This window comes from Trematomus bernacchii, unplaced genomic scaffold, assembly GCF_902827165.1.
Source record: "Trematomus bernacchii unplaced genomic scaffold, fTreBer1.1, whole genome shotgun sequence".
Lineage (NCBI taxonomy): Eukaryota > Metazoa > Chordata > Actinopteri > Perciformes > Nototheniidae > Trematomus > Trematomus bernacchii.
This window is the reverse complement of record NW_022987641.1, coordinates 1-26,985: the sequence shown is the minus strand read 5'-3', so window position 1 is coordinate 26,985 and position 26,985 is coordinate 1. Positions and strand designations below refer to the sequence as shown.

Sequence of the window (26,985 nt, the reverse complement as noted above, 5' to 3'; positions counted from 1 at the left end):
TCACGTTCGCCTAACACGCAGAGGTAAGCCGTGTATACCCATAGAAGACTTTCTATTGGCCAGAAGCCTTTTCAAAAGAACGACGGTTCGAATCCCACCTGACCCAAACAAAATCCCCCACATTCACAAACAAACAGAGGGGCAGGTGGGCAGGAAGATGTGTTATGTATTGCCCTGTCAATGTGAGTGAACTCACTTTATTTCATGTTTACATTAATTGGGATTTGTAATGACTAGGTAACAACTTCTCTATTACATGAACAGACAGACTGAAAAGCAGATGGGTAAAATAATAACAAAAGTATAATAGAAGATAGCAAAAAAAGAGTTTTAAGACTGAATACTGTAGTATTTACCCGATTAAAATGTACTGTAGTAAGTAGAACTGCAGCAATGAAAAGAGTCAAATAATGCAGTTTTTGGATCAGTGTTACAAGATACACCTGTAAAACACATTTGACAGCTCTTTTGCCATGTGTAATGAGTAATAAATCAGCTGCTGTTAACGCTGACATTTACTGTAAATACATGACGTTAGTGTAACGTTAGCTAACAAAAGTTACAGTACCTTAGACACACAGAGTTAAAGACAAACAAACAAACAACTAACAACTATTGCAAAAACAGTGTAACAATATGATAAGTGTTAATTCAGTCATAGAAAAATAAGCCCCACTTACGTTTGATAAGTTTGACGTGATGTTAGAAGTCGAATTGTGTCGCTAATGTCGTCTCTCTATCTGTAAGATGCTGCTGCTGCTGCTCCGTTTCTCACTCTCTGTCACTGGAAACTGGGTCTCCTTACTTCTACCAAAAGGGTGCAACAGCGCCCCCAATTTCTCGCTTGTGGCCAGAAATATATTGCAGTCACAGTGTAAGAACTACCATAGAGAATGAATGGTAAAGTTAAGAGAGTTACACCTTACTATACGCGCTCCCCGCGCAGAAGACCGGGGTTCGATTCCCCGACGGGGAGAATTTTCAATAACAGCCAGCCTTTATTCACCAAAGGAGGCAAGCATCAATCAACTCATGAACGAGGATGCCACCAAGAGGCCCTTGGAAACACTTTCGGATAAGCGCGTACCTGAACCATGGCAACTGAAATTTCGTACGGTCATCATTATAACATCCATGACAAAGGTACCAAGAGCATGCTTCAAATCATTGAAGGAGAACTACAATCAATGACCACTGCAATGCGCTCAACGATTGCACTTTTGACAGACAAAATCAAGCAAGGAAAGAAATCCCTTTATATTTTTCATTTTGACCGGACAAACTATGAGCAGGAACGAAAAGAAAGTCCTTGGTTGCAGAATTGAAGTACCCTGAGCATAACTGCTATTAACAACCTTCAGTTGTTCACAGGACGACATGCCTCTTCGATTTGAATACACGGAGAGCCAAAGCCGTACAATTCAAAAGCCATGCTCAACAAACAATTGTCTTGGTCATCCAACAATTGTCTTGAAAAGACTCAACATTCAACTGCCATATTTCTGAAAGTGCTTTTTACTCTATCTTGATTCCCGATAACTTTTCTTGGTTGAGTTCTTTGAAGTTGATCAGGATCAAAGAAGAGTGTTTCTGCCCGGTTTTGAGCCGGGGACCTTTCGTGTGTGAGGCGAACGTGATGACCACTACACTACAGAAACTGCTGGAAAGCTAAGTACACGTTTGCGCGTAGATGCAACATTGATATTTAATTGTAAACCTTCAATACGACCGACCACATGTTGATTTCTGAGACTCGGAGAGATTTTACACTGGATCCAGTCACAGCTGCAGCGTCATGGACTTTCGTGACAGCAACTGTGTACTGAACCCAAATGCTATCCTGGATATGACCTGTAACCCCTCGAAGAGCGCCACCTAGGATTGACGTGCTAGGATTGCTGCTAGAGCATTCCTCGTTAGTATAGTGGACAGCAGAGGTGGGACCAAGTCATTGTTTTGCAAGTCCAAGTCAAGTCTCAAGTCTTTGCGCTCAAGTCCAAGTCAAGTCTCAAGTCAGGATGGGCAAGTTCAAGTCAAGTCCAAGTCCTAAACTTTGACAAAACAAGTCTTAAACAAGTCCTTATGTGCTTTTCAACAAATGTAATGACATCGATCAACAGAATAATACTTAATAATCAAACTGCTCTTTATTAGTCACATTAATCATTTAATAATCTTTTTTCTCTCTGCTGGTAAAGTAACGTGTTTTTTTCTATTGTAAGAGGGATCAGTAAGGTAATGCTATCGTGACGGTTTGATTCAGAAGGAGTTTAATGTATAAGATCCCTGATGTTGAGGTGACCAGAATGTTTATTTCCACTGTGTACAACATGTTATAAGGGACCCACAATCTATCTTTATGCAAGGTATAATGTGCAGCGAGGCGGTCCCTATGGGGAAGAGAACACCTGAATCTACATCCCTCTGCAGGTGGTACTTTAAGTATATTTTGATGCTAATACTTTTGTACTTTTACTTGTAACATTTTGAATGCAGGACTTTTTATTGTAACCGAGTATTCCTACACTCTGGTACTTTTACTCAAGTACAAGATCTGAACTTCTGCCACCTCTGACAATACATCCTGAGTGGTTACCAAAAAAAAAACCCTGCTCTGAAGGTTATTTTTATTTTACAAATCCTGCACTCAGCTCTGCTTTCTCCAATATAATTGAAATGCAGCCAGATGCTGCTTATTTTTTCGGTTTTCGCTAATTTCTTGACTTTTTCCGACGCGCTTGCATTTAAATCCGGCTCCCCGTCTCCCCGTGGCTCTGTGTATCTGGCCTGTACCACTACACCTGCTGTCTTTGGAGCGTCTGCCCCCCACCCTTCTTTCACATAATGGTATGATCATAGTGTGTCCTCGCATATGATTGGCCGCATGGTGGCTCAGCAAAATAAAGTCCCGCCCCTGCCTGCATGGATTCTCAGCAAGAGTTGCAGCGGCTGAAGATTCTCCTCTCCCCGACGGGAGTCTGCTCTTCTAGCGGCATCTCGCTATCGGCGTGGTGGAGACCTCTGAATTAAATTATCAAGTCACCTCAAGGCAGAAGGCTCAAGTCCAAGTCAAGTCCCGAGTCATGAGTGTTCAAGTCCAAGTCGAGTCGCAAGTGTTTTGTGATTTTGTCAAGTCGAGTCCAAAGTCATCAAATTGGTGACTCGAGTCTGAATCGAGTCCAAGTCATGTGACTCGAGTCCACACCTCTGGTGGACAGTATCTCTGCTTGTCACGCAGAAGACCGGGGTTCGATTCCCCGACGGGGAGAATTTTTAATAACAGCCAGCCTTTATTCACCAAAGGAGGCAAGCATCAATCAACTCATGAACGAGGATGCCACCAAGAGGCCCTTGGAAACACTTTCGGATAAGCGCGTACCTGAACCATGGCAACTGAAATTTCGTACGGTCATCATAATAACATCCATGACAAAGCTACCAAGAGCATGCTTCAAATCATTGAAGGAGAACTACAATCAATGACCACTGCAATGCGCTCAACGATTGCACTTTTGACAGACTAAATCAAGCAAGGAAAGAAATCCCTTTATATTTTCCATTTTGACCGGACAAACTATGAGCAGGAACGAAAAGAAAGTCCTTGGTTGCAGAATTGAAGTACCCTGAGCATAACTGCTATTAACAACCTTCAGTTGTTCACAGGACGACATGCCTCTTCGATTTGAATACACGGAGAGCCAAAGCCGTACAATTCAAAAGCCATGCTCAACAAACAATTGTCCTGGTCATCCAAGAATTGTCTTGAAAAGACTCAACATTCAACTGCCATATTTCTGAAAGTGCTTTTTACTCTATCTTGATTCCCGATAACTTTTCTTGGTTGAGTTCTTTGAAGTTGATCAGGATCAAAGAAGAGTGTTTCTGCCCGGTTTTGAGCCGGGGACCTTTCGCGTGTTAGGCGAACGTGATGACCACTACACTACAGAAACTGCTGGAAAGCTAAGTACACGTTTGCGCGTAGATGCAACATTGATATTTAATTGTAAACCTTCAATACGACCGACCACATGTTGATTTCTGAGACTCGGAGAGATTTTACACTGGATCCAGTCACAGCTGCAGCGTCATGGACTTTCGTGACGGCAACTGTGTACTGAACCCAAATGCTATCCTGGATATGACCTGTAACCCCTCGAAGACCGCCACCTAGGATTGACGTGCTAGGATTGCTGCTAGAGCATTCCTCGTTAGTATAGTGGACAGTATCTCTGCTTGTCACGCAGAAGACCGGGGTTCGGTTCCCCGACGGGGAGAATTGTCAATAACAGCCAGCCTTTATTCACCAAAGGAGGCAAGCATCAATCAACTCATGAACGAGGATGCCACCAAGAGGCCCTTGGAAACACTTTCGGATAAGCGCGTACCTGAACCATGGCAACTGAAATTTCGTACGGTCATCATTATAACATCCATGACAAAGCTACCAAGAGCATGCTTCAAATCATTGAAGGAGAACTACAATCAATGACCACTGCAATGCGCTCAACGATTGCACTTTTGACAGACAAAATCAAGCAAGGAAAGAAATCCCTTTATATTTTCCATTTTGACCGGACAAACTATGAGCAGGAACGAAAAGAAAGTCCTTGGTTGCAGAATTGAAGTACCCTGAGCATAACTGCTATTAACAACCTTCGGTTGTTCACAGGACGACATGCCTCTTCGATTTGAATACACGGAGAGCCAAAGCCGTACAATTCAAAAGCCATGCTCAACAAACAATTGTCTTGGTCATCCAACAATTGTCTTGAAAAGACTCAACATTCAACTGCCATATTTCTGAAAGTGCTTTTTACTCTATCTTGATTCCCGATAACTTTTCTTGGTTGAGTTCTTTGAAGTTGATCAGGATCAAAGAAGAGTGTTTCTGCCCGGTTTTGAGCCGGGGACCTTTCTCGTGTTAGGCGAACGTGATGACCACTACACTACAGAAACTGCTGGAAAGCTAAGTACACGTTTGCGCGTAGATGCAACATTGATATTTAATTGTAAACCTTCAATACGACCGACCACATGTTGATTTCTGAGACTCGGAGAGATTTTACACTGGATCCAGTCACAGCTGCAGCGTCATGGACTTTCGTGACAGCAACTGTGTATTGAACCCAAATGCTATCCTGGATATGACCTGTAACCCCTAGAAGAGCGCCACCTAGGATTGACGTGCTAGGATTCACTTTCGGATAAGCGCGTACCTGAACCATGGCAACTGAGATTTCGTACTGTTATGTCAAGTCTTGGACCTTCTCAATATAACTATAATTTAATTACAGTTTCCAGATATTGCAAGAGGCCCATGAGTCTCTTTGCTAATTATCAATGGTCTTTGCAATTAACAGCAGATGTACCCATGTTAAGTAAATTGGCAAAGGTCAGAGGAACTCCAAGAGAGGTCTTCCTCAGATATAATACAGTTAAAGTCTTGTTAGTTAGTGGTTCATATCCAGCATGCATTAGCTAAGAAACGATAAGGATGTTGGTGTGTGACATCTGGAACTTACATGTTGCTCTGATGTTGGTGCGTCCAAGTTTAGGAGAACTGACAATGTGTGTGCGTTAAACATGATAAGGGAATGCTCTGGTTTTTGGACAAAATTAACATGGGATCACTCCCGTCACCGGACGTACTTCGTCTCACTGGAATAGTAACGGTCATAGTGAATATAAAATCGTCCCCATTTATCCGGCCAATGACGGGAGAGTTTTGAAAGAGACAAAACACTGTTCCATACATTTAAAAACACTTAAACAATTAAACAATGTTTACCTGCCAACAAGCAGCAGTGTGCTGTCATTTCAAACATGTTACCCCACTGTTTAACACAGTTTTACCTGTGTTTTGAAGACTCTTTCCTGGGTCAATGTGTCCTCTTTCTCCCCCCCCTGGGTGTGTGTGAGACAAGTCAAGTGAGTCAGCCTGCCAACCAGCAGCAGTGTGCTGTCATTTCAAACATGTTACCCCACTGTTTAACACAGTTTTACCTGTGTTTTGAAGACTCTTTCCTGGGTCAATGTGTCCTCTTTCTCCCCCCCTGGGTGTGTGTGAGACAAGTCAAGTGAGTCAGGCTGCCAACAAGCAGCAGTGTGCTGTCATTTCAAACATGTTACCCCACTGTTTAACACAGTTTTACCTGTGTTTTGAAGACTCTTTCCTGGGTCATTCTGTGCTCCAATGTGTCCTCTTTCTCCCCCCCTGGGTGTGTGTGAGACAAGTCAAGTGAGTCAGGCTGCCAACAAGCAGCAGTGTGCTGTCATTTCAAACATGTTACCCCACTGTTTAACACAGTTTTACCTGTGTTTTGAAGACTCTTTCCTGGGTCAATGTGTCCTCTTTCTCCCCCCCTGGGTGTGTGTGAGACAAGTCAAGTGAGTCAGGCTGCCAACAAGCAGCAGTGTGCTGTCATTTCAAACATGTTACCCCACTGTTTAACACAGTTTTACCTGTGTTTTGAAGACTCTTTCCTGGGTCATTGTGTGCTCACCAGGGGCACGAGAATACCCTCCACAGAAGGGGTCGTGGTTCCGTGAAGAAGGCCGAATTTGGGTGCTCATAGGCAGCCTGCTGCAGAGTCATTTTCAGGCTCCTCTCCACAATTGTCCCCCTAAAATGATTTAAAATCATTATTTTTGCATTTAAATGCATTTATTCTATCATTTATATGGTTCCCCAACACAATGCACATAGTCTGGAGCTCACTGGGGTCCTGCATATAATTTAATCAGGCGTTTTAACACTTTTTCCCATGAAAATGATTTTTAATCACTATCATGGGGCTATGAAAATAAAATTCCGGGTAATGCAAAGCACAAGTGCACCTTTTACTATTTAAATGTATTTGTATTATATATATTTGGGCTAGAAAGGTGACCTCTCTGGGTGATTTAGTCAGTTTATGGAGCTTAGCCCACAAATCCTGGATGATCCAGGCCGAATTTGGGTGCTCATAGGCGGCCTGCCAGGCGCCCCCACCCGTGGAAAGCAAAAAAAATTGAAGAAAACGCTTAATTATAACTTAAAATAATCAAAAATGAAGTTTTGAAAAATTGTCAAAAAAATGACAGAGTGCCAACGGGAGAAGGGGCCAGACTATTGGCGCTTCAGGCCGATTTTTCCCCTTCTCCGATGGTTGGTACAACGGAGAAGGGGAAAAAGTCCCTGGGCTTCATTTCCACTTCTCAGTTAAAAAGATTCATCCATACTTTTCAAACTACCGTCTGCACGAAATCGGAAACCCAGTTTTTGGGTGCATTTCCCCCATTATCAACACGGACTAGAGATGTCTCGGAGATGGCTTGGAGCCCACACCCTGGTTCTATGTAACCCTGGAGGAATGTCACATGAGTCGACAGGGGACTGCTGCTGGCTAATGAAGGACTATTTTGGGGTACATTTCCCCCATTATCAACACGGACTAGAGATGTCTCGGAGATGGCTCGGAGCCCACACCCTGGTTCTATGTAACCCTGGAGGAATGTCACATGAGTCGACAGGGGACTGCTGCTGGCTAATGAAGGACTATTTTGGGGTACTTTTTTTTCATTTTCACCCAAATTTCCCTGGATGAAATATTTTTTAGTTTTTTTAGTTTTTAGCCCAGTTTTGGCCACAGCGTTGCCTGGAGGATAGGACCGAGATATGACAGACTCTCTGGCCGCCTCACAAGTCACTATTGTCGGACACTTTCTTTGCTTTACCCCCGGTTCTATCACTCTTTCCTCCTTTGACCATACAACCCGTTTCCTGCTGGGGTGGTGCCTGGTTCCGGGGTACCCCAAACCCTCTCATGGTCGGGGCACCATGTATTGATGCATCGGACCCAATGTTGCCATCACCAGCCCCGCGTTGGTGCGGAAGTGGGACCATCTGACCCGGTGGTAACCCAATACTTCCCTTCGTCCATGCACCATGAATTGATGCATCGGACCCAGTGTCGCAACCACCGCTCACGCTAACGCATATAAACGGAGAACTATAACATAATTTTGATCAAAATCATTATGTGTGTTTCAGGAAGGATGTCATCTGAATGCCCGGTGTGCAGACTCTTCTATCTGGCATTGAACAAACACCTTAAGCACAAGCATGCAGTGCGGAACTTGGAGGAGAGGGGAATCCTCCTGAAAATAGCCAGTGGAAGGATAAATGTTCGGACCAAACCCTGTCCCATCGCTGGGTGTTCGTACGCTGGGAAGAGACTGGACCGTCATGTAAAACATGACCACCCTGAGTTGTCCCGACATAAGGCACATCAGGTCATGGCAAGGCTGAAGCATAGTGTGGCACTGCAGTTGCTCCATGACCTCCGTGAGACTAACCCCATCATTGGAATGGCTACATCATTGGATATAGACAATGAGGAGGAATACCCCGGGCACCCTCCACCCTTCTCCCCACATACCGAGTGTGACAACGAGGACTGCAGGCAGGTGATGCTGGAAAATGTGGCATTGAGGGCTCAGAAGGATGCCCTCAATGATGAGGTGAAGACCCTGCGCTCCAGGCTGAAAAAGGAGCTAAAACCCAGGAAGCAGAGTGCTGCTGTTCTTGAGGAAGAGGACGAATGTATACGATTTAAGGGCCTGGCAATCCCAAATACCTCCGGCATAAACACAGTAGCCTCAGGCAGCAATACCCCTGTGAAGAGCCCGGTGAAGACTGTCATGCAGTCCCCAGTAACCTCCGGTAGCGAGACCCCTGTGAGGAGCCCGGTGAAGACTGTCATGCTTGCAGTAGCCTCCGGTGGGAAGAGACCGGTCAAGAACCCTGTGAAGAGCCCAATGAAGACTGTCATGCTTGCAGTAGCCTCCGGTGGAAAGAGACCGGTCAAGAACCCTGTGAAGAGCCCAGTGAAGACTGTCATATTACCAGTTTCCTCCGGTAGCGAGACCCCTGAGAAGAGCCCGGTGAAGACTGTCATGTTTGCAGTAGCCTCCAGTAGCGAGACCCCTGTGAAGACCCCGGTGAAGACTGTCATGTTTGCAGTAGCCTCCGGTAGCGAGACCCCTGTGAAGACCCCGGTGGAAACTGTCATGTTTGCAGTAGCCTCCGGTAGCGAGACCCCTGTGAAGACCCCGGTGGAAACTGTCATGTTTGCAGTAGCCTCCGGTAGCGAGACCCCTGTGAAGACCCCGGTGGAAACTGTCATGTTTGCAGTAGCCTCCGGTAGCGAGACCCCTGTGAAGACCCCGGTGGAAACTGTCATGTTTGCAGTAGCCTCCGGTAGCGAGACCCCTGTATGCCGGAAGACCCGTGCCTCTAAGCTGGCTAATGACTTGCCCTCTCCCTCAAATTACTGGTCCACTGGGTGTGGACGGGGGAATACCATGCGTGAAATCACGTTGCCTAGAAGCATGGAGGCGTACCTTCAGACATACTTGGATCACTGTTTGGGTGTCGCTCCGACAGTAAAACAGAAAGACAATGTTGTGTCGAAGATCAGCCGGATAAAGAACTTCATAGTATACATGGCCCATGGTGTTAACCGCCTGTCAGACTGGCTGTTCCTAAGAAACATGAAGATGATCCGTGGCTGGAGCGAGTATATTGTAAAGCCGGGCCGGGCAGTCACAACATCAGAGTTCTTCCTGAAGAATGTGCACCAGTTCATGGGGTACATGTCTGAGTCAAAGCCCCGGGGGTGCAAGCTCACCCAGTCTGATATGACCCACATAATGAGAGAGGTGAAAGCCAACATGAAACACTTGAATAAGGCAGTCACTCTACATCAGTTTAAGGTGAAGAGGAACAAACTGGATCGTCTGCCGAGCCAGGCGGAGCTTCTCGCCGCCATGGCGGCCGCTGAGAAGCGCATCCCGGAGCTCCTCGACCTGATGGCCGGCACGCCGACCTCAACCACCCAGAAGCTTCTCTATGGCTATCTCACCCTCCATTGGAGCCTCCTGTATGGCCACCGTACGGGCGTGTACGCAAACATGAAAAACAGTGAGGTCTTAGAGGCAGCCATAAGGGGAACTGCTGAGGGCTACATCATCCATGTGCAGGATCACAAGACGGCCAAGACATATGGCGAAGCACAGCTGGCGCTTACAGTAGAGGAGTTTAGCTGGGTCATGCGGTGGATGGGGATTAAAGAGGCATTGCTGGGTCCTCAGAATGAATTCTTCCTTTTCACAAGGGGGAATCGGGCCTCCAAGAACCTGAACGCTCACTTGAAGAGGGCATGGGCTGATGCTGGGCTAGAAACAGCCGTCACCTTCACAATCCTGCGCACTGCCCTGGCTGACAATATCAAGCATCACCAAGATCCAGAAAGCCGGTCGATTCTCGCCAGGTTTATGTGTCACGACGTAACCACGGCGGACCGGTTCTACGCGAATGCGCCAGGTATAAAGGAGGCATTGAGAATCCGCTCCATGTTCAGGGCGTCATCAGATGCGGCAGCAGCTGCATCATCATCAGAAGGATGTCTACCGCTGTCAGATGGGGAGACCTCCGAAGAGGGCTGCTATAACAGTACAGCTCTATCATCTTCACCTGATGGGTCATTGGAGCGGCAGCAGCAGCGGAAGCGGAAGCGGGAGGGAAAGAGGCCAATGAAGTCGGGACCGGGGCTGGTTGACACTCCTGATGATGGGGCAGGGGCCGTGGACTCAACCTGTTTGCCCTGGTGCACCGTAAGAATTAGACGCCTAATTTGGTCCCCTGAATCCCGCTAAACATTGTGAATATGTATACCGTGTATATAATTATTATTATAATCCTGTGTATACATTTTGTAAATAGTACAATATCTCCAGGGCGCATAACTGCACTTTACAAGCCAGGAAAGGTGCCAGAATCCTGGGCATACATTTTGTTAATAGTGCAACACCTCCAGGGCGCATAACTGCACTTTAAAACGTAGGTTAAGAAATTTAGTAGTACTGTTATAGTAGCAGTAGTACGTGTAAATAGTTTATGTTTTAGCCTCTCTGTACTGTCAACTGTGTTTTTTGTTCAAATAAAAAAAAAAAAAAAAAAAAAACAATAACCTTGATGGTTACCAGGGGCAGAAAAAGTGCCACTTTCCATCAGCACCGGGGAGGCACTCTCCTTGGTGCTGAACCCTGTGATGAGCGCTCAAGTGTTGGCGGAGGAGGTGTAAGCCAGAGGAGGGTGAACAAAAGTTAAAGTGTTTGAACCTCCAGCCCAGAAGGGGGGGTGATGCCGTGAAGAAAGCCGAATATGGATGCTGATGGGCGGACACAGAAGCACCATAAAACCACCCCCTTGTAAGGTCACCAGGGGCACGAGAATACCCTCCAGCCCAGAAGGGGGGGTGATGCCGTGAAGAAGGCCGAATATGGATGCTGATGGGCGGACACAGAAGCACCATAAAACCACCCCCTTGTAAGGTCACCAGGGGCACGAGAATACCCTCCACAGAAGGGGGGGTGATGCCGTGAAGACGGCCGAATATGGATGCTGATGGGCGGACACAGAAGCACCATAAAACCACCCCCTTGTAAGGTCACCAGGGGCACGAGGTTCTGGTGGGTGTGAATACCTGTGTTTAGTCCGTGGGGGAGTGCTTAACTGTGGGGGCCCGGGGACTCAGGGTGTGCAAGGTTATGGAGGTCCCACTGTTAGGGGCCCATGCTGGAGGTAATTAGTCCGTCCTTGGGGCTCTGTGAGCGGGCAAAAAGAGGTGATTTCCCCCTGGTCTCTGCTGGAGGTGCAGAGTCCCACTGTTAGGGGCCCATGCTGGAGGTAATTAGTCCGTCCTTCGGGGCTCTGTGAGCGGGCAATGAGAGGTGATTTTCCCGGTCTCCGCCCTGGAGGTGTGAAATAAACAGAGTCCCCCTGTTAGGGACTGGTGCTGGAGGTCTCTAGTCCGTCCTTCGGTGCTCTGTGAGCGGGCAAAAAGAGGTGATTTCCCCCTGGTCTCTGCTGGAGGTGCAGAGTCCCACTGTTAGGGGCCCATAATGGAGGTAATTAGTCCGTCCTTGGGGCTCTGTGAGCGGGCAGAGAGAGGTGATTTCCCCCTGGTCTCTGCTGGAGCTGTGAAAGAAACAGAGTCCCACTGTTATGGGGACATGCTGGAGGTAATTAGTCCGTCCTTGGGGCTCTGTGAGGGGGCAGAGAGAGGTGATTTTCCCCTGGTCTCTGCTGGAGCTGTGAAAGAAACAGAGTCCCACTGTTATGGGGACATGCTGGAGGTAATTAGTCCGTCCTTGGGGCTCTGTGAGGGGGCAGAGAGAGGTGATTTCCCCCTGGTCTCTGCTGGAGGTGCAGAGTCCCACTGTTAGGGGCCCATGCTGGAGGTAATTAGTCCGTCCTTGGGGCTCTTTGAGCGGGCAGAGAGAGGTGATTTTCCCGGTCTCCGCCCTGGAGGTGTGAAATAAACAGAGTCCCCCTGTTAGGGACTGGTGCTGGAGGTCTCTAGTCCGTCCTTCGGTGCTCTGTGAGAGGGCAAAAAGAGGTGATTTCCCCCTGGTCTCTGCTGGAGGTGCAGAGTCCCACTGTTAGGGGCCCATGCTGGAGGTAATTAGTCCGTCCTTGGGGCTCTGTGAGCGGGCAGAGAGAGGTGATTTCCCCCTGGTCTCTGCTGGAGCTGTGAAAGAAACAGAGTCCCACTGTTATGGGGACATGCTGGAGGTAATTAGTCCGTCCTTGGGGCTCTGTGAGGGGGCAGAGAGAGGTGATTTTCCCCTGGTCTCTGCTGGAGCTGTGAAAGAAACAGAGTCCCACTGTTATGGGGACATGCTGGAGGTAATTAGTCCGTCCTTGGGGCTCTGTGAGGGGGCAGAGAGAGGTGATTTCCCCCTGGTCTCTGCTGGAGGTGCAGAGTCCCACTGTTAGGGGCCCATGCTGGAGGTAATTAGTCCGTCCTTGGGGCTCTGTGAGCGGGCAGAGAGAGGTGATTTTCCCGGTCTCCGCCCTGGAGGTGTGAAATAAACAGAGTCCCCCTGTTAGGGACTGGTGCTGGAGGTCTCTAGTCCGTCCTTCGGTGCTCTGTGAGAGGGCAAAAAGAGGTGATTTCCCCCTGGTCTCTGCTGGAGGTGCAGAGTCCCACTGTTAGGGGCCCATGCTGGAGGTAATTAGTCCGTCCTTGGGGCTCTGTGAGCGGGCAGAGAGAGGTGATTTCCCCCTGGTCTCTGCTGGAGCTGTGAAAGAAACAGAGTCCCACTGTTATGGGGACATGCTGGAGGTAATTAGTCCGTCCTTGGGGCTCTGTGAGGGGGCAGAGAGAGGTGATTTTCCCCTGGTCTCTGCTGGAGCTGTGAAAGAAACAGAGTCCCACTGTTATGGGGACATGCTGGAGGTAATTAGTCCGTCCTTGGGGCTCTGTGAGGGGGCAGAGAGAGGTGATTTCCCCCTGGTCTCTGCTGGAGGTGCAGAGTCCCACTGTTAGGGGCCCATGCTGGAGGTAATTAGTCCGTCCTTGGGGCTCTGTGAGCGGGCAGAGAGAGGTGATTTTCCCGGTCTCCGCCCTGGAGGTGTGAAATAAACAGAGTCCCCCTGTTAGGGACTGGTGCTGGAGGTCTCTAGTCCGTCCTTCGGTGCTCTGTGAGAGGGCAAAAAGAGGTGATTTCCCCCTGGTCTCTGCTGGAGGTGCAGAGTCCCACTGTTAGGGGCCCATGCTGGAGGTAATTAGTCCGTCCTTGGGGCTCTGTGAGCGGGCAGAGAGAGGTGATTTCCCCCTGGTCTCTGCTGGAGCTGTGAAAGAAACAGAGTCCCACTGTTATGGGGACATGCTGGAGGTAATTAGTCCGTCCTTGGGGCTCTGTGAGGGGGCAGAGAGAGGTGATTTCCCCCTGGTCTCTCCTGGAGGTGTGAAATAAACAGAGTGCTACATTTTGTAAATAGTGCAATATCTCCAGGGCGCATAACTGCACTTTACAAGCCAGAAATAATGTTTAAATGGTCGGGGAAAGTATTTTTAAATGTCTGGAAGAGAGTTTTAGACAGTCATTTTGCACGAAATCATTTAACATAGACGCTCTCCTGAAAATGCACAGAATATGTGCTTTTTCAGGAGACCGTCAATGTTAAATGATTTCGTGCAAAATGACTGGCTAAAACCTCGGAATAAGTGTTTGAAAAGCGGGGAAAAGTTGTTTAAAATAGTCTGATACCTCCAGGGCGCATCACCAAAAATGTACAAGCCAGGGAAGATGCCTGAATCCCGGATACTTTAGGTCTGTCACTTAGGGTGACCGCACCACTCCGACGCTCCCGAGAGTGGACGTCCATTGTTTGTAAGGCACCTAAGAGGGATTAGGGAACATGTTCGTGTGTCATTTAGAAAACCTATATAAACCCTGGGTTTTCTTGTGTTCGAGGGACCATTTCTGCGATTGGTTGCTGTTGAAGCAAGGTAATGTTTCCCCATTGTTGTTTGGTGGTGCGCAACTAAATAATAATGATTAATCTCAACTATTTCTGTGTTTGTGTTTCATTGATTCCTCTCTGTTTCATTCTTTCCTGTTGTGTGAGTACTGGATCTCCACAACATTTTGGAGGTTCTACCGAGATTGCCGATGCTGGAGGTTGCTGTGTTCCTTCTCTGGGGGTCTCAACTCCCTTGGCCAGGCAGCCCTGAGACGGCTGGGGTAAAATCTCGAGGAATTGAGAAACCAGACTTGAGACTTCCACAGAAGAAATACCAACTCACAGTAAGCAAAACGTATTTGGAATGAAATTACTTTTGAAGTTGTATTGGTTAAAAAGAAAATGCAGAGGAGTGGATTTGAGATATTTGCACAGTTATGGTTGAGATCTGTTGATTGTTTGTTTTGTTTGTTGGTCTTGTTTTATGTTTATACTGAAGAGATCACTGTATTCTGCTCGTAGTCTGCCTGAGAAGCTAAGGGTTTGACTGAGGGGATATGATCTCTGCTAGCCGTAAGGACATGTTATGCTGGAGGAATCACTGTATTTGCTCGTAGTCTTGAATTCTGCCTGAGAAGATCCTAATGATTTGTCTTAAGGTTCAGAGATTTATTGGCTGAGGAATACAAATTTGCTTTGCGAGCCAAGTGCACAAAAAACAGGGTGGAGGGTCATGCTTGTTCCGGTCCGTTCGGTAATGAAGAGATTAATAAGCCCGATCTGAGTTCAGGGAGTTAAAAGTATAAAACTTGCCTGGCGACTCTGTGAATTCACTACATACAAAAGTGGAGTTTTCCACGTTTTGTCAGACCGTAATGTAGAGTCTGTGATAAAGCGCTAAATGTTTTGGTATACCATAGTTTTAATTTCTTATTGGTCAAAGAAGCTGCAGTTTGAAATATGTCCCCCTTCTCCTGAAAAGGCTGAGAGTTCCAGCCGGGGTGTGTCTGTCTTTGTCTGTGAAAGTATCTTCCCCCTTCTCCCCATTCTGTAAAAGAGGAGATGCTCTAATTGTTGGCTGTGAGAGCAGCAGCCCCGAGTGTGTCTGCTTGTTTTTTCTCTAATGCCTGAAAGAAGGCTGCATTGTGTTTCTCTGTTTAAAACAAGGAGTGAAAGATCAACGAGTGATCTGAAGTTGGAGTGAATACATTGAAAATTAATAGATCAATGTGTGATTTGAAGTAGTAGATATATTGAAATAAATAAGAAACAATGATTTGTTGCTATTTAAACATAGTCTTTGAGAACTGATTGTTACCATTGCATTGCATTGTGAATTTCATGGTATTTGTCATTTGACTAAGAATTGTACTTAATTATATTTCAAAGGAACTTAATTACATACAGTAAGGCAAAGTAAGAAGAGGTTTATGAAGTACATTAAGGTAAAGGTTTTATTCAAATTAAATATAATAGTGGATTTTTCCACCTAGTACAAGACATAGAAAGAGGAGAATTGTTAAACATGAAATAACAAACTTACTGTAAGAAATATATATTGTAATGTAATTTAGGAGTTGTATTTATCATACAATAGTAACTCTCATTTGATGGTTGTTTAAAGTAGATAGGAAACTGAAAACACAAACGATTCACCACAATTCTATTTTTAAGTTTATGAAGAAAGAGTAGTAAGTAATAAGCAGGAGGTTTTTATAAGTTTGTCAGTCAGAAGGAAGCTGTTAATATTTAAGTATGACAGAGGCTCTGTACGATGCTTGCTCAAGCCCTTTCACACTGTTGGATAACATAAGAGGTCAAGTGTGATTGATGAGAGAAGATTGTGGACAGGAGCAGCTGCAGGGCACAGTGAGGAAAGAGAGAGACAGGAGAATTAAGATGTTTTGAAGAGTCTAGAGAGAGTAAATGTTATATAAAGTTAACTACTATTCTGGAAAATGTTCCTATGGTTTACTGTTTTATGAGTAACATAAAATATAAATATATTTATATTACTAGATATAAGAACAACATGCTTAACTAGGTTAACAGAAAGTTGCTATTAACCAGTTTCAGCTGCAACTATCCTATCTTTGTTCTAAAGAGAACATACGTTGAATTTACAATTAATGTTAAGAAAGTTCACAATTGATATCATTGAAGACCGTTTTGGATTAATGGATTGTTCTTTTGGGCCCAGAGATATTTATTCTTGGAATATATGGCGTGTCTGTCATAAACATTCATGCTTAGATGGAATAAAGTGTTGAGATGTTCTCAAGAGTGTTTTGTTTTTTAGAATTAAATTGTCTATTAAAAAAAAAAAAAACTGTTCACCTTAGGTCTAGCTTTAGACTTTGATAGTAAAGGAGTATTTAGGCTTATTTTTTAAATATCTGACATTTTTTAAATATGTTGGCTACTCACTAGATAGAGATTTATTGAGGACATTTCTGAAGATTGAATATTTGTTCCATTTCTAATATTCCTATTTAAAACGTAATTTTAGAGTAACGAAGGCTGATGTTGAACTTGGAAAAAGGTGTTAGTGGTCTGCATGTCGTAAACAAAGAGGCTTTGTTGGTTCAATCACCAGTTAAATCTGATACAGTAATACTGATCTACTTCAGTACCTGGTACTGTAAAATGGTTTGGTATGATTGATTTGGCTAACACTTTGTTTAACATCCTGATGTAACATTATGAGATATGTTCACTTCTAAGGGTAAACAAATTAATAAAAAGGACTATTATTATTATTAATTAATTCAAATAATTAATTAAAAAGGCCGATGACTGCAGGTTCACTTAGGAATGCCTTGCAAGAACATTTGTCAGGCTTTGTGTTTCCTAGGGGCAGTACATTAATGAAGTGTATTGATAATTTGTTTGTTTAACATCTGAAACAAATTGTGCTGCGAACGCGGGAAAAACTTTGTTGCATTGTTTGACATCAACACCATGATGTCACTGATTAAAAACTCCAGCTGGTAGAATATCAAAGTGCACTACTATAGGACATGAGATCTCGAGACTGACTTAGACTTTGCAAAGACTGAATGAATGTGAATTGATTTGTCAATTCCTGACTGTTACAGTAACACTGACCCACCGACAGAGTGATTTTATTTTGGGATGTACGCATTACTTTTGGCAATGGATTTCTGACTATGCCATATTAGTTGGACCATTGTGAGACATGGTGCATGACATTTGTCTGACTATGCATGATCCCTGCATGACTTGATGACTATGTAACTTGATATTTAACATTGTTGATTCTTTTTGACAGGAGAAAGTTTTCCTGATGATGAGTCATAGGACTTTGAAATAACAATGTATGAGCAGATGGGTACTCTGAAGTATCTTACTTGGGGAAACATGGTCTCTATGGTTTGGAGGACAATGTTTCCAGGAGGGGTATAATGGGTTTATTGTTCTTGTTCACGTGAATTTGTTAACCCTCACATGATCCAGAGGGCAAATGAAACAACTTTTTGCCTAAACAACTTTTTTCCTACATGGTTAAGTTTTGATTGGGTTCTGCTAAAGATAGGTATGATTAAATGTATTGTTCGAAGTTGAGATCTGATTGGTTTCAGCACCGTGGCTGAACAATTTTGCAGAATATGTTTGTTGTGTGCTTAGGAAATTGTGGGTAAGTAAAAACACAACACAAACAACATTTCATGGTTTCAAGAAGTTTAAAAAGTATAGGTAAGACTCTAAGACCTAGTGGTTGACTGTATAGGCTGTTAACCCAGAATGCAAGTGCTATTTTCTACCCAGGTCAAAGCTGTCTTTCCCTTGCAATCTGAAGGAGGGAAGATGGATCATTCTGAGAGGGGTTTAAGGAGCTGCGTCTGGAGGCAAACTGGAGTGTCAATGAAGGCAGCTGGATGACTCCCTTCAGTTCCAGCTATTCTTCCACTGCTATTGTCTTATAGGTTTGGGTCAACACGAAGAACAAAACCCAAGATGTCTGAGATGATTTACAGCCAAGTATATTAGTAATCTCAAGCTCCAGAGAAGAAGATCTACCGTTAAACTGTTCTTTTAAAGAAGTCTCAGTTTTCTGACTACAGTTCCGTCCAATTCAAATGGTAATGATGTTGCTTCAGATGTCATCAAGGGATTTTGCTATGAGATGGGACATTACAGCATGAAGGCTAAGATAGATATTCCATCTAAAGGCTACGCATGGAGATCGGAACGTGCACACCCTGAAGAAGTATTTACTGGACAATATAACAGAAGCAGAAAGAGTGGACGCCAGTTACATCTTGCTAAAGTGTTTTGGAAGATTTTTTATTATGTATAATCAAGTATTAAATTGAATGTTACTTTGTTATTAGGTTATGTATGTAAGTTTGTTAAACTTGAATGGGACAAATTGTTTTTTTCCTCTTAAGCATACTGAGGTTTTTAAATGATTTTCCATTTAAGTAAGAGTAGATTAGCGCAAATTGTCTTTTCTTCCACTTTTTGTGTTATAATCAAAAAGGTGTTTTTTTGGCTATTTGTGAGTAGTACAGGTAACCCTGTGACTTCTGCCTTGAGTAAAATGATTATTCATTGATAAATATTTTTCAGAAAGTAATTTTGGACTTTCCAGGGCGGATCTCAAAAGGTTATTTGTAAGAGTTTTTTTGTATGATCTGGAAACTTAAATTAATAAAAGGAGGGAATGTTATGTCAAGTCTTGGACCTTCTCAATATAACTATAATTTAATTACAGTTTCCAGATATTGCAAGAGGCCCATGAGTCTCTTTGCTAATTATCAATGGTCTTTGCAATTAACAGCAGATGTACCCATGTTAAGTAAATTGGCAAAGGTCAGAGGAACTCCAAGAGAGGTCTTCCTCAGATATAATACAGTTAAAGTCTTGTTAGTTAGTGGTTCATATCCAGCATGCATTAGCTAAGAAACGATAAGGATGTTGGTGTGTGACATCTGGAACTTACATGTTGCTCTGATGTTGGTGCGTCCAAGTTTAGGAGAACTGACAATGTGTGTGCGTTAAACATGATTAGGGAACATGTTCGTGTGTCATTTAGAAAACCTATATAAACCCTGGGTTTTCTTGTGTTCGAGGGACCATTTCTGCGATTGGTTGCTGTTGAAGCAAGGTAATGTTTCCCCATTGTTGTTTGGTGGTGCGCAACTAAATAATAATGATTAATCTCAACTATTTCTGTGTTTGTGTTTCATTGATTCCTCTCTGTTTCATTCTTTCCTGTTGTGTGAGTACTGGATCGCCACAACAGTACGGTCATCATTATAACATCCATGACAAAGCTACCAAGAGCATGCTTCAAATCATTGAAGGAGAACTACAATCAATGACCACTGCAATGCGCTCAACGATTGCACTTTTGACAGACTAAATCAAACAAGGAAAGAAATCCCTTTATATTTTCCATTTTGACCGGACAAACTATGAGCAGGAACGAAAAGAAAGTCCTTGGTTGCAGAATTGAAGTACCCTGAGCATAACTGCTATTAACAACCTTCAGTTGTTCACAGGACGACATGCCTCTTCGATTTGAATACACGGAGAGCCAAAGCCGTACAATTCAAAAGCCATGCTCAACAAACAATTGTCTTGGTCATCCTAGAATTGTCTTGAAAAGACTCAACATTCAACTGCCATATTTCTGAAAGTGCTTTTTGCTCTATCTAGATTCCCGATAACTCTTCTTGGTTGAGTTCTTTGAAGTTGATCAGGATCAAAGAAGAGTGTTTCTGCCCGGTTTTGAGCCTGGGACCTTTCGCGTGTGAGGCGAACGTGATGACCACTACACTACAGAAACTGCTGGAAAGCTAAGTACACGTTTGCGCGTAGATGCAACATTGATATTTAATTGTAAACCTTCAATACGACCGACCACATGTTGATTTCTGAGACTCTGAGAGATTTTACACTGGATCCAGTCACAGCTGCAGCGTCATGGACTTTCGTGACAGCAACTGTATACTGAACCCAAATGCTATCCTGGATATGACCTGTAACCCCTCGAAGAGCGCCAACTAGGATTGACGTGCTAGGATTGCTGCTAGAGCATTCCTCGTTAGTATGGTGGACAGTATCTCTGCTTGTCATGCAGAAGACCGGGGTTCGATTCCCCGACGGGGAGAATTTTCAATAACAGCCAGCCTTTATTCACCAAAGGATGCAAGCATCAATCAACTCATGAACGAGGATGCCACCAAGAGGCCCTTGGAAACACTTTCGGATAAGCGCGTACCTGAACCATGGCAACTGAAATTTCGTACTGGTCATCATTATAACATCCATGACAAAGCTACCAAGAGCATGCTTCAAATCATTGAAGGAGAACTACAATCAATGACCACTGCAATGCGCTCAACGATTGCACTTTTGACAGACAAAATCAAGCAAGGAAAGAAATCCCTTTATATTTTCCATTTTGACCGGACAAACTATGAGCAGGAACGAAAAGAAAGTCCTTGGTTGCAGAATTGAAGTACCCTGAGCATAACTGCTATTAACAACCTTCAGTTGTTCACAGGACGACATGCCTCTTCGATTTGAATACACGGAGAGCCAAAGCCGTACAATTCAAAAGCCATGCTCAACAAACAATTGTCTTGAAAAGACTGCCATATTTCTGAAAGAGCTTTTTACTCTATCTAGATTCCCGAAAACTTTCTTGGTTGAGTTCTTTGAAGTTGATCAGGATCAAAGAAGAGTGTTTCTGCCCGGTTTTGAGCCGGGGACCTTTCGCGTGTTAGGCGAACGTGATGACCACTACACTACAGAAACTGCTGGAAAGCTAAGTACACGTTTGCGCGTAGATGCAACATTGATATTTAATTGTAAACCTTCAAAACGACGGACCACATGTTGATTTCTGAGACTCTGAGAGATTTTACACTGGATCCAGTCACAGCTGCAGCGTCATTGACTTTCGTGACAGCAACTGTATACTGAACCCAAATGCTATCCTGGATATGACCTGTAACCCCTCGAAGAGCGCCACGTAGGGTTGACGTGCTAGGATTGCTACTAGAACATTCCTCGTTAGTATAGTGGACAGTATCTCTGCTTGTCACGCAGAAGACCGGGGTTCGATTCCCCGACGGGGAGAATTTTCAATAACAGCCAGCCTTTATTCACCAAAGGAGGCAAGCATCAATCAACTCATGAACGAGGATGCCACCAAGAGGCCCTTGGAAACACTTTCGGATAAGCGCGTACCTGAACCATGGCAACTGAAATTTCGTATGGTCATCATTATAATATCCATGACAAAGCTACCAAGAGCATGCTTCAAATCATTGAAGGAGAATTACAATCAATGACCACTGCAATGCGCTCAACGATTGCACTTTTGACAGACAAAATCAAGCAAGGAAAGAAATCCCTTTATATTTTCCATTTTGACCGGACAAACTATGAGCAGGAACGAAAAGAAAGTCCTTGGTTGCAGAATTGAAGTACCCTGAGCATAACTGCTATTAACAACCTTCAGTTGTTCACAGGACGACATGCCTCTTCGATTTGAATACACGGAGAGCCAAAGCCGTACAATTCAAAAGCCATGCTCAACAAACAATTGTCTTGAAAAGACTCAACATTCAACTGCCATATTACTGAAAGTGCTTTTTACTCTATCTAGATTCCCGATAACTTTTCTTGGTTGAGTTCTTTGAAGTTGATCAGGATCAAAGAAGAGTGTTTCTGCCCGGTTTTGAGCCGGGGACCTTTCGCGTGTTAGGCGAACGTGATGACCACTACACTACAGAAACTGCTGGAAAGCTAAGTACACGTTTGCGCGTAGATGCAACATTGATATTTAATTGTAAACCTTCAAAACGACGGACCACATGTTGATTTCTGAGACTCTGAGAGATTTTACACTGGATCCAGTCACAGCTGCAGCGTCATTGACTTTCGTGACAGCAACTGTATACTGAACCCAAATGCTATCCTGGATATGACCTGTAACCCCTCGAAGAGCGCCACGTAGGGTTGACGTGCTAGGATTGCTACTAGAACATTCCTCGTTAGTATAGTGGACAGTATCTCTGCTTGTCACGCAGAAGACCGGGGTTCGATTCCCCGACGGGGAGAATTTTCAATAACAGCCAGCCTTTATTCACCAAAGGAGGCAAGCATCAATCAACTCATGAACGAGGATGCCACCAAGAGGCCCTTGGAAACACTTTCGGATAAGCGCCTACCTGAACCATGGCAACTGAAATTTCGTATGGTCATCATTATAATATCCATGACAAAGCTACCAAGAGCATGCTTCAAATCATTGAAGGAGAATTACAATCAATGACCACTGCAATGCGCTCAACGATTGCACTTTTGACAGACAAAATCAAGCAAGGAAAGAAATCCCTTTATATTTTCCATTTTGACCGGACAAACTATGAGCAGGAACGAAAAGAAAGTCCTTGGTTGCAGAATTGAAGTACCCTGAGCATAACTGCTATTAACAACCTTCAGTTGTTCACAGGACGACATGCCTCTTCGATTTGAATACACGGAGAGCCAAAGCCGTACAATTCAAAAGCCATGCTCAACAAACAATTGTCTTGAAAAGACTGCCATATTTCTGAAAGAGCTTTTTACTCTATCTAGATTCCCGAAAACTTTTCTTGGTTGAGTTCTTTGAAGTTGATCAGGATCAAAGAAGAGTGTTTCTGCCCGGTTTTGAGCCGGGGACCTTTCGCGTGTTAGGCGAACGTGATGACCACTACACTACAGAAACTGCTGGAAAGCTAAGTACACGTTTGCGCGTAGATGCAACATTGATATTTAATTGTAAACCTTCAAAACGACGGACCACATGTTGATTTCTGAGACTCTGAGAGATTTTACACTGGATCCAGTCACAGCTGCAGCGTCATTGACTTTCGTGACAGCAACTGTATACTGAACCCAAATGCTATCCTGGATATGACCTGTAACCCCTCGAAGAGCGCCACGTAGGGTTGACGTGCTAGGATTGCTACTAGAACATTCCTCGTTAGTATAGTGGACAGTATCTCTGCTTGTCACGCAGAAGACCGGGGTTCGATTCCCCGACGGGGAGAATTTTCAATAACAGCCAGCCTTTATTCACCAAAGGAGGCAAGCATCAATCAACTCATGAACGAGGATGCCACCAAGAGGCCCTTGGAAACACTTTCGGATAAGCGCCTACCTGAACCATGGCAACTGAAATTTCGTATGGTCATCATTATAATATCCATGACAAAGCTACCAAGAGCATGCTTCAAATCATTGAAGGAGAATTACAATCAATGACCACTGCAATGTGCTCAACGATTGCACTTTTGACAGACAAAATCAAGCAAGGAAAGAAATCCCTTTATATTTTCCATTTTGACCGGACAAACTATGAGCAGGAACGAAAAGAAAGTCCTTGGTTGCAGAATTGAAGTACCCTGAGCATAACTGCTATTAACAACCTTCAGTTGTTCACAGGACGACATGCCTCTTCGATTTGAATACACGGAGAGCCAAAGCCGTACAATTCAAAAGCCATGCTCAACAAACAATTGTCATGAAAAGACTGCCATATTTCTGAAAGAGCTTTTTACTCTATCTAGATTCCCGAAAACTTTTCTTGGTTGAGTTCTTTGAAGTTGATCAGGATCAAAGAAGAGTGTTTCTGCCCGGTTTTGAGCCGGGGACCTTTCGCGTGTTAGGCGAACGTGATGACCACTACACTACAGAAACTGCTGGAAAGCTAAGTACACGTTTGCGCGTAGATGCAACATTGATATTTAATTGTAAACCTTCAAAACGACGGACCACATGTTGATTTCTGAGACTCTGAGAGATTTTACACTGGATCCAGTCACAGCTGCAGCGTCATTGACTTTCGTGACAGCAACTGTATACTGAACCCAAATGCTATCCTGGATATGACCTGTAACCCCTCGAAGAGCGCCACGTAGGGTTGACGTGCTAGGATTGCTACTAGAACATTCCTCGTTAGTATAGTGGACAGTATCTCTGCTTGTCACGCAGAAGACCGGGGTTCGATTCCCCGACGGGGAGAGTTTTCAATAACAGCCAGCCTTTATTCACCAAAGGAGGCAAGCATCAATCAACTCATGAACGAGGATGCCACCAAGAGGCCCTTGGAAACACTTTCGGATAAGCGCGTACCTGAACCATGGCAACTGAAATTTCGTATGGTCATCATTATAATATCCATGACAAAGCTACCAAGAGCATGCTTCAAATCATTGAAGGAGAATTACAATCAATGACCACTGCAATGCGCTCAACGATTGCACTTTTGACAGACAAAATCAAGCAAGGAAAGAAATCCCTTTATATTTTCCATTTTGACCGGACAAACTATGAGCAGGAACGAAAAGAAAGTCCTTGGTTGCAGAATTGAAGTACCCTGAGCATAACTGCTATTAACAACCTTCAGTTGTTCACAGGACGACATGCCTCTTCGATTTGAATACACGGAGAGCCAAAGCCGTACAATTCAAAAGCCATGCTCAACAAACAATTGTCTTGAAAAGACTGCCATATTTCTGAAAGAGCTTTTTACTCTATCTAGATTCCCGAAAACTTTTCTTGGTTGAGTTCTTTGAAGTTGATCAGGATCAAAGAAGAGTGTTTCTGCCCGGTTTTGAGCCGGGGACCTTTCGCGTGTTAGGCGAACGTGATGACCACTACACTACAGAAACTGCTGGAAAGCTAAGTACACGTTTGCGCGTAGATGCAACATTGATATTTAATTGTAAACCTTCAAAACGACGGACCACATGTTGATTTCTGAGACTCTGAGAGATGTTACACTGGATCCAGTCACAGCTGCAGCGTCATTGACTTTCGTGACAGCAACTGTATACTGAACCCAAATGCTATCCTGGATATGACCTGTAACCCCTCGAAGAGCGCCACGTAGGGTTGACGTGCTAGGATTGCTACTAGAACATTCCTCGTTAGTATAGTGGACAGTATCTCTGCTTGTCACGCAGAAGACCGGGGTTCGATTCCCCGACGGGGAGAATTTTCAATAACAGCCAGCCTTTATTCACCAAAGGAGGCAAGCATCAATCAACTCATGAACGAGGATGCCACCAAGAGGCCCTTGGAAACACTTTCGGATAAGCGCGTACCTGAACCATGGCAACTGAAATTTCGTATGGTCATCATTATAATATCCATGACAAAGCTACCAAGAGCATGCTTCAAATCATTGAAGGAGAATTACAATCAATGACCACTGCAATGCGCTCAACGATTGCACTTTTGACAGACAAAATCAAGCAAGGAAAGAAATCCCTTTATATTTTCCATTTTGACCGGACAAACTATGAGCAGGAACGAAAAGAAAGTCCTTGGTTGCAGAATTGAAGTACCCTGAGCATAACTGCTATTAACAACCTTCAGTTGTTCACAGGACGACATGCCTCTTCGATTTGAATACACGGAGAGCCAAAGCCGTACAATTCAAAAGCCATGCTCAACAAACAATTGTCTTGAAAAGACTGCCATATTTCTGAAAGAGCTTTTTACTCTATCTAGATTCCCGAAAACTTTTCTTGGTTGAGTTCTTTGAAGTTGATCAGGATCAAAGAAGAGTGTTTCTGCCCGGTTTTGAGCCGGGGACCTTTCGCGTGTTAGGCGAACGTGATGACCACTACACTACAGAAACTGCTGGAAAGCTAAGTACACGTTTGCGCGTAGATGCAACATTGATATTTAATTGTAAACCTTCAAAACGACGGACCACATGTTGATTTCTGAGACTCTGAGAGATTTTACACTGGATCCAGTCACAGCTGCAGCGTCATTGACTTTCGTGACAGCAACTGTATACTGAACCCAAATGCTATCCTGGATATGACCTGTAACCCCTCGAAGAGCGCCACGTAGGGTTGACGTGCTAGGATCGCTACTAGAACATTCCTCGTTAGTATAGTGGACAGTATCTCTGCTTGTCACGCAGAAGACCGGGGTTCGATTCCCCGACGGGGAGAATTTTCAATAACAGCCAGCCTTTATTCACCAAAGGAGGCAAGCATCAATCAACTCATGAACGAGGATGCCACCAAGAGGCCCTTGGAAACACTTTCGGATAAGCGCGTACCTGAACCATGGCAACTGAAATTTCGTATGGTCATCATTATAATATCCATGACAAAGCTACCAAGAGCATGCTTCAAATCATTGAAGGAGAATTACAATCAATGACCACTGCAATGCGCTCAACGATTGCACTTTTGACAGACAAAATCAAGCAAGGAAAGAAATCCCTTTATATTTTCCATTTTGACCGGACAAACTATGAGCAGGAACGAAAAGAAAGTCCTTGGTTGCAGAATTGAAGTACCCTGAGCATAACTGCTATTAACAACCTTCAGTTGTTCACAGGACGACATGCCTCTTCGATTTGAATACACGGAGAGCCAAAGCCGTACAATTCAAAAGCCATGCTCAACAAACAATTGTCATTGAAAAGACTGCCATATTTCTGAAAGAGCTTTTTACTCTATCTAGATTCCCGAAAACTTTTCTTGGTTGAGTTCTTTGAAGTTGATCAGGATCAAAGAAGAGTGTTTCTGCCCGGTTTTGAGCCGGGGACCTTTCACGTGTTAGGCGAACGTGATGACCACTACACTACAGAAACTGCTGGAAAGCTAAGTACACGTTTGCGCGTAGATGCAACATTG

General features: G+C 44.3%; 19 non-coding genes across 19 annotated transcripts; 8 read left to right on the top strand and 11 right to left on the bottom strand.

The window, feature by feature from the left end:
- Nucleotides 1–1,585: 1,585 nt before the first annotated feature.
- trnav-cac lies at nucleotides 1,586–1,658 on the bottom strand. Its single transcript has one exon. It is a non-coding gene; the product is annotated as a tRNA-Val (tRNA).
- Nucleotides 1,659–3,877: 2,219 nt separating this feature from the next.
- trnav-aac lies at nucleotides 3,878–3,950 on the bottom strand. The gene has a single exon. It is a non-coding gene; the product is annotated as a tRNA-Val (tRNA).
- Nucleotides 3,951–4,202: 252 nt separating this feature from the next.
- On the top strand, nucleotides 4,203–4,274 carry trnad-guc. Its single transcript has one exon. It is a non-coding gene; the product is annotated as a tRNA-Asp (tRNA).
- A 609-nt stretch (nucleotides 4,275–4,883) lies between these two features.
- trnav-aac lies at nucleotides 4,884–4,956 on the bottom strand. Its single transcript has one exon. It is a non-coding gene; the product is annotated as a tRNA-Val (tRNA).
- A 15,082-nt stretch (nucleotides 4,957–20,038) lies between these two features.
- On the bottom strand, nucleotides 20,039–20,111 carry trnav-cac. The gene has a single exon. It is a non-coding gene; the product is annotated as a tRNA-Val (tRNA).
- A 252-nt stretch (nucleotides 20,112–20,363) lies between these two features.
- On the top strand, nucleotides 20,364–20,435 carry trnad-guc. Its single transcript has one exon. It is a non-coding gene; the product is annotated as a tRNA-Asp (tRNA).
- Nucleotides 20,436–21,012: 577 nt separating this feature from the next.
- Nucleotides 21,013–21,085, bottom strand: trnav-aac. The gene has a single exon. It is a non-coding gene; the product is annotated as a tRNA-Val (tRNA).
- Nucleotides 21,086–21,337: 252 nt separating this feature from the next.
- trnad-guc lies at nucleotides 21,338–21,409 on the top strand. The gene has a single exon. It is a non-coding gene; the product is annotated as a tRNA-Asp (tRNA).
- Nucleotides 21,410–21,998: 589 nt separating this feature from the next.
- On the bottom strand, nucleotides 21,999–22,071 carry trnav-aac. Its single transcript has one exon. It is a non-coding gene; the product is annotated as a tRNA-Val (tRNA).
- A 252-nt stretch (nucleotides 22,072–22,323) lies between these two features.
- On the top strand, nucleotides 22,324–22,395 carry trnad-guc. The gene has a single exon. It is a non-coding gene; the product is annotated as a tRNA-Asp (tRNA).
- Nucleotides 22,396–22,972: 577 nt separating this feature from the next.
- On the bottom strand, nucleotides 22,973–23,045 carry trnav-aac. The gene has a single exon. It is a non-coding gene; the product is annotated as a tRNA-Val (tRNA).
- Nucleotides 23,046–23,297: 252 nt separating this feature from the next.
- trnad-guc lies at nucleotides 23,298–23,369 on the top strand. Its single transcript has one exon. It is a non-coding gene; the product is annotated as a tRNA-Asp (tRNA).
- Nucleotides 23,370–23,946: 577 nt separating this feature from the next.
- trnav-aac lies at nucleotides 23,947–24,019 on the bottom strand. The gene has a single exon. It is a non-coding gene; the product is annotated as a tRNA-Val (tRNA).
- Nucleotides 24,020–24,271: 252 nt separating this feature from the next.
- On the top strand, nucleotides 24,272–24,343 carry trnad-guc. Its single transcript has one exon. It is a non-coding gene; the product is annotated as a tRNA-Asp (tRNA).
- A 577-nt stretch (nucleotides 24,344–24,920) lies between these two features.
- Nucleotides 24,921–24,993, bottom strand: trnav-aac. Its single transcript has one exon. It is a non-coding gene; the product is annotated as a tRNA-Val (tRNA).
- A 252-nt stretch (nucleotides 24,994–25,245) lies between these two features.
- Nucleotides 25,246–25,317, top strand: trnad-guc. Its single transcript has one exon. It is a non-coding gene; the product is annotated as a tRNA-Asp (tRNA).
- A 577-nt stretch (nucleotides 25,318–25,894) lies between these two features.
- trnav-aac lies at nucleotides 25,895–25,967 on the bottom strand. Its single transcript has one exon. It is a non-coding gene; the product is annotated as a tRNA-Val (tRNA).
- A 252-nt stretch (nucleotides 25,968–26,219) lies between these two features.
- On the top strand, nucleotides 26,220–26,291 carry trnad-guc. The gene has a single exon. It is a non-coding gene; the product is annotated as a tRNA-Asp (tRNA).
- A 578-nt stretch (nucleotides 26,292–26,869) lies between these two features.
- trnav-aac lies at nucleotides 26,870–26,942 on the bottom strand. Its single transcript has one exon. It is a non-coding gene; the product is annotated as a tRNA-Val (tRNA).
- Between the last annotated feature and the right edge of the window lie 43 nt (nucleotides 26,943–26,985).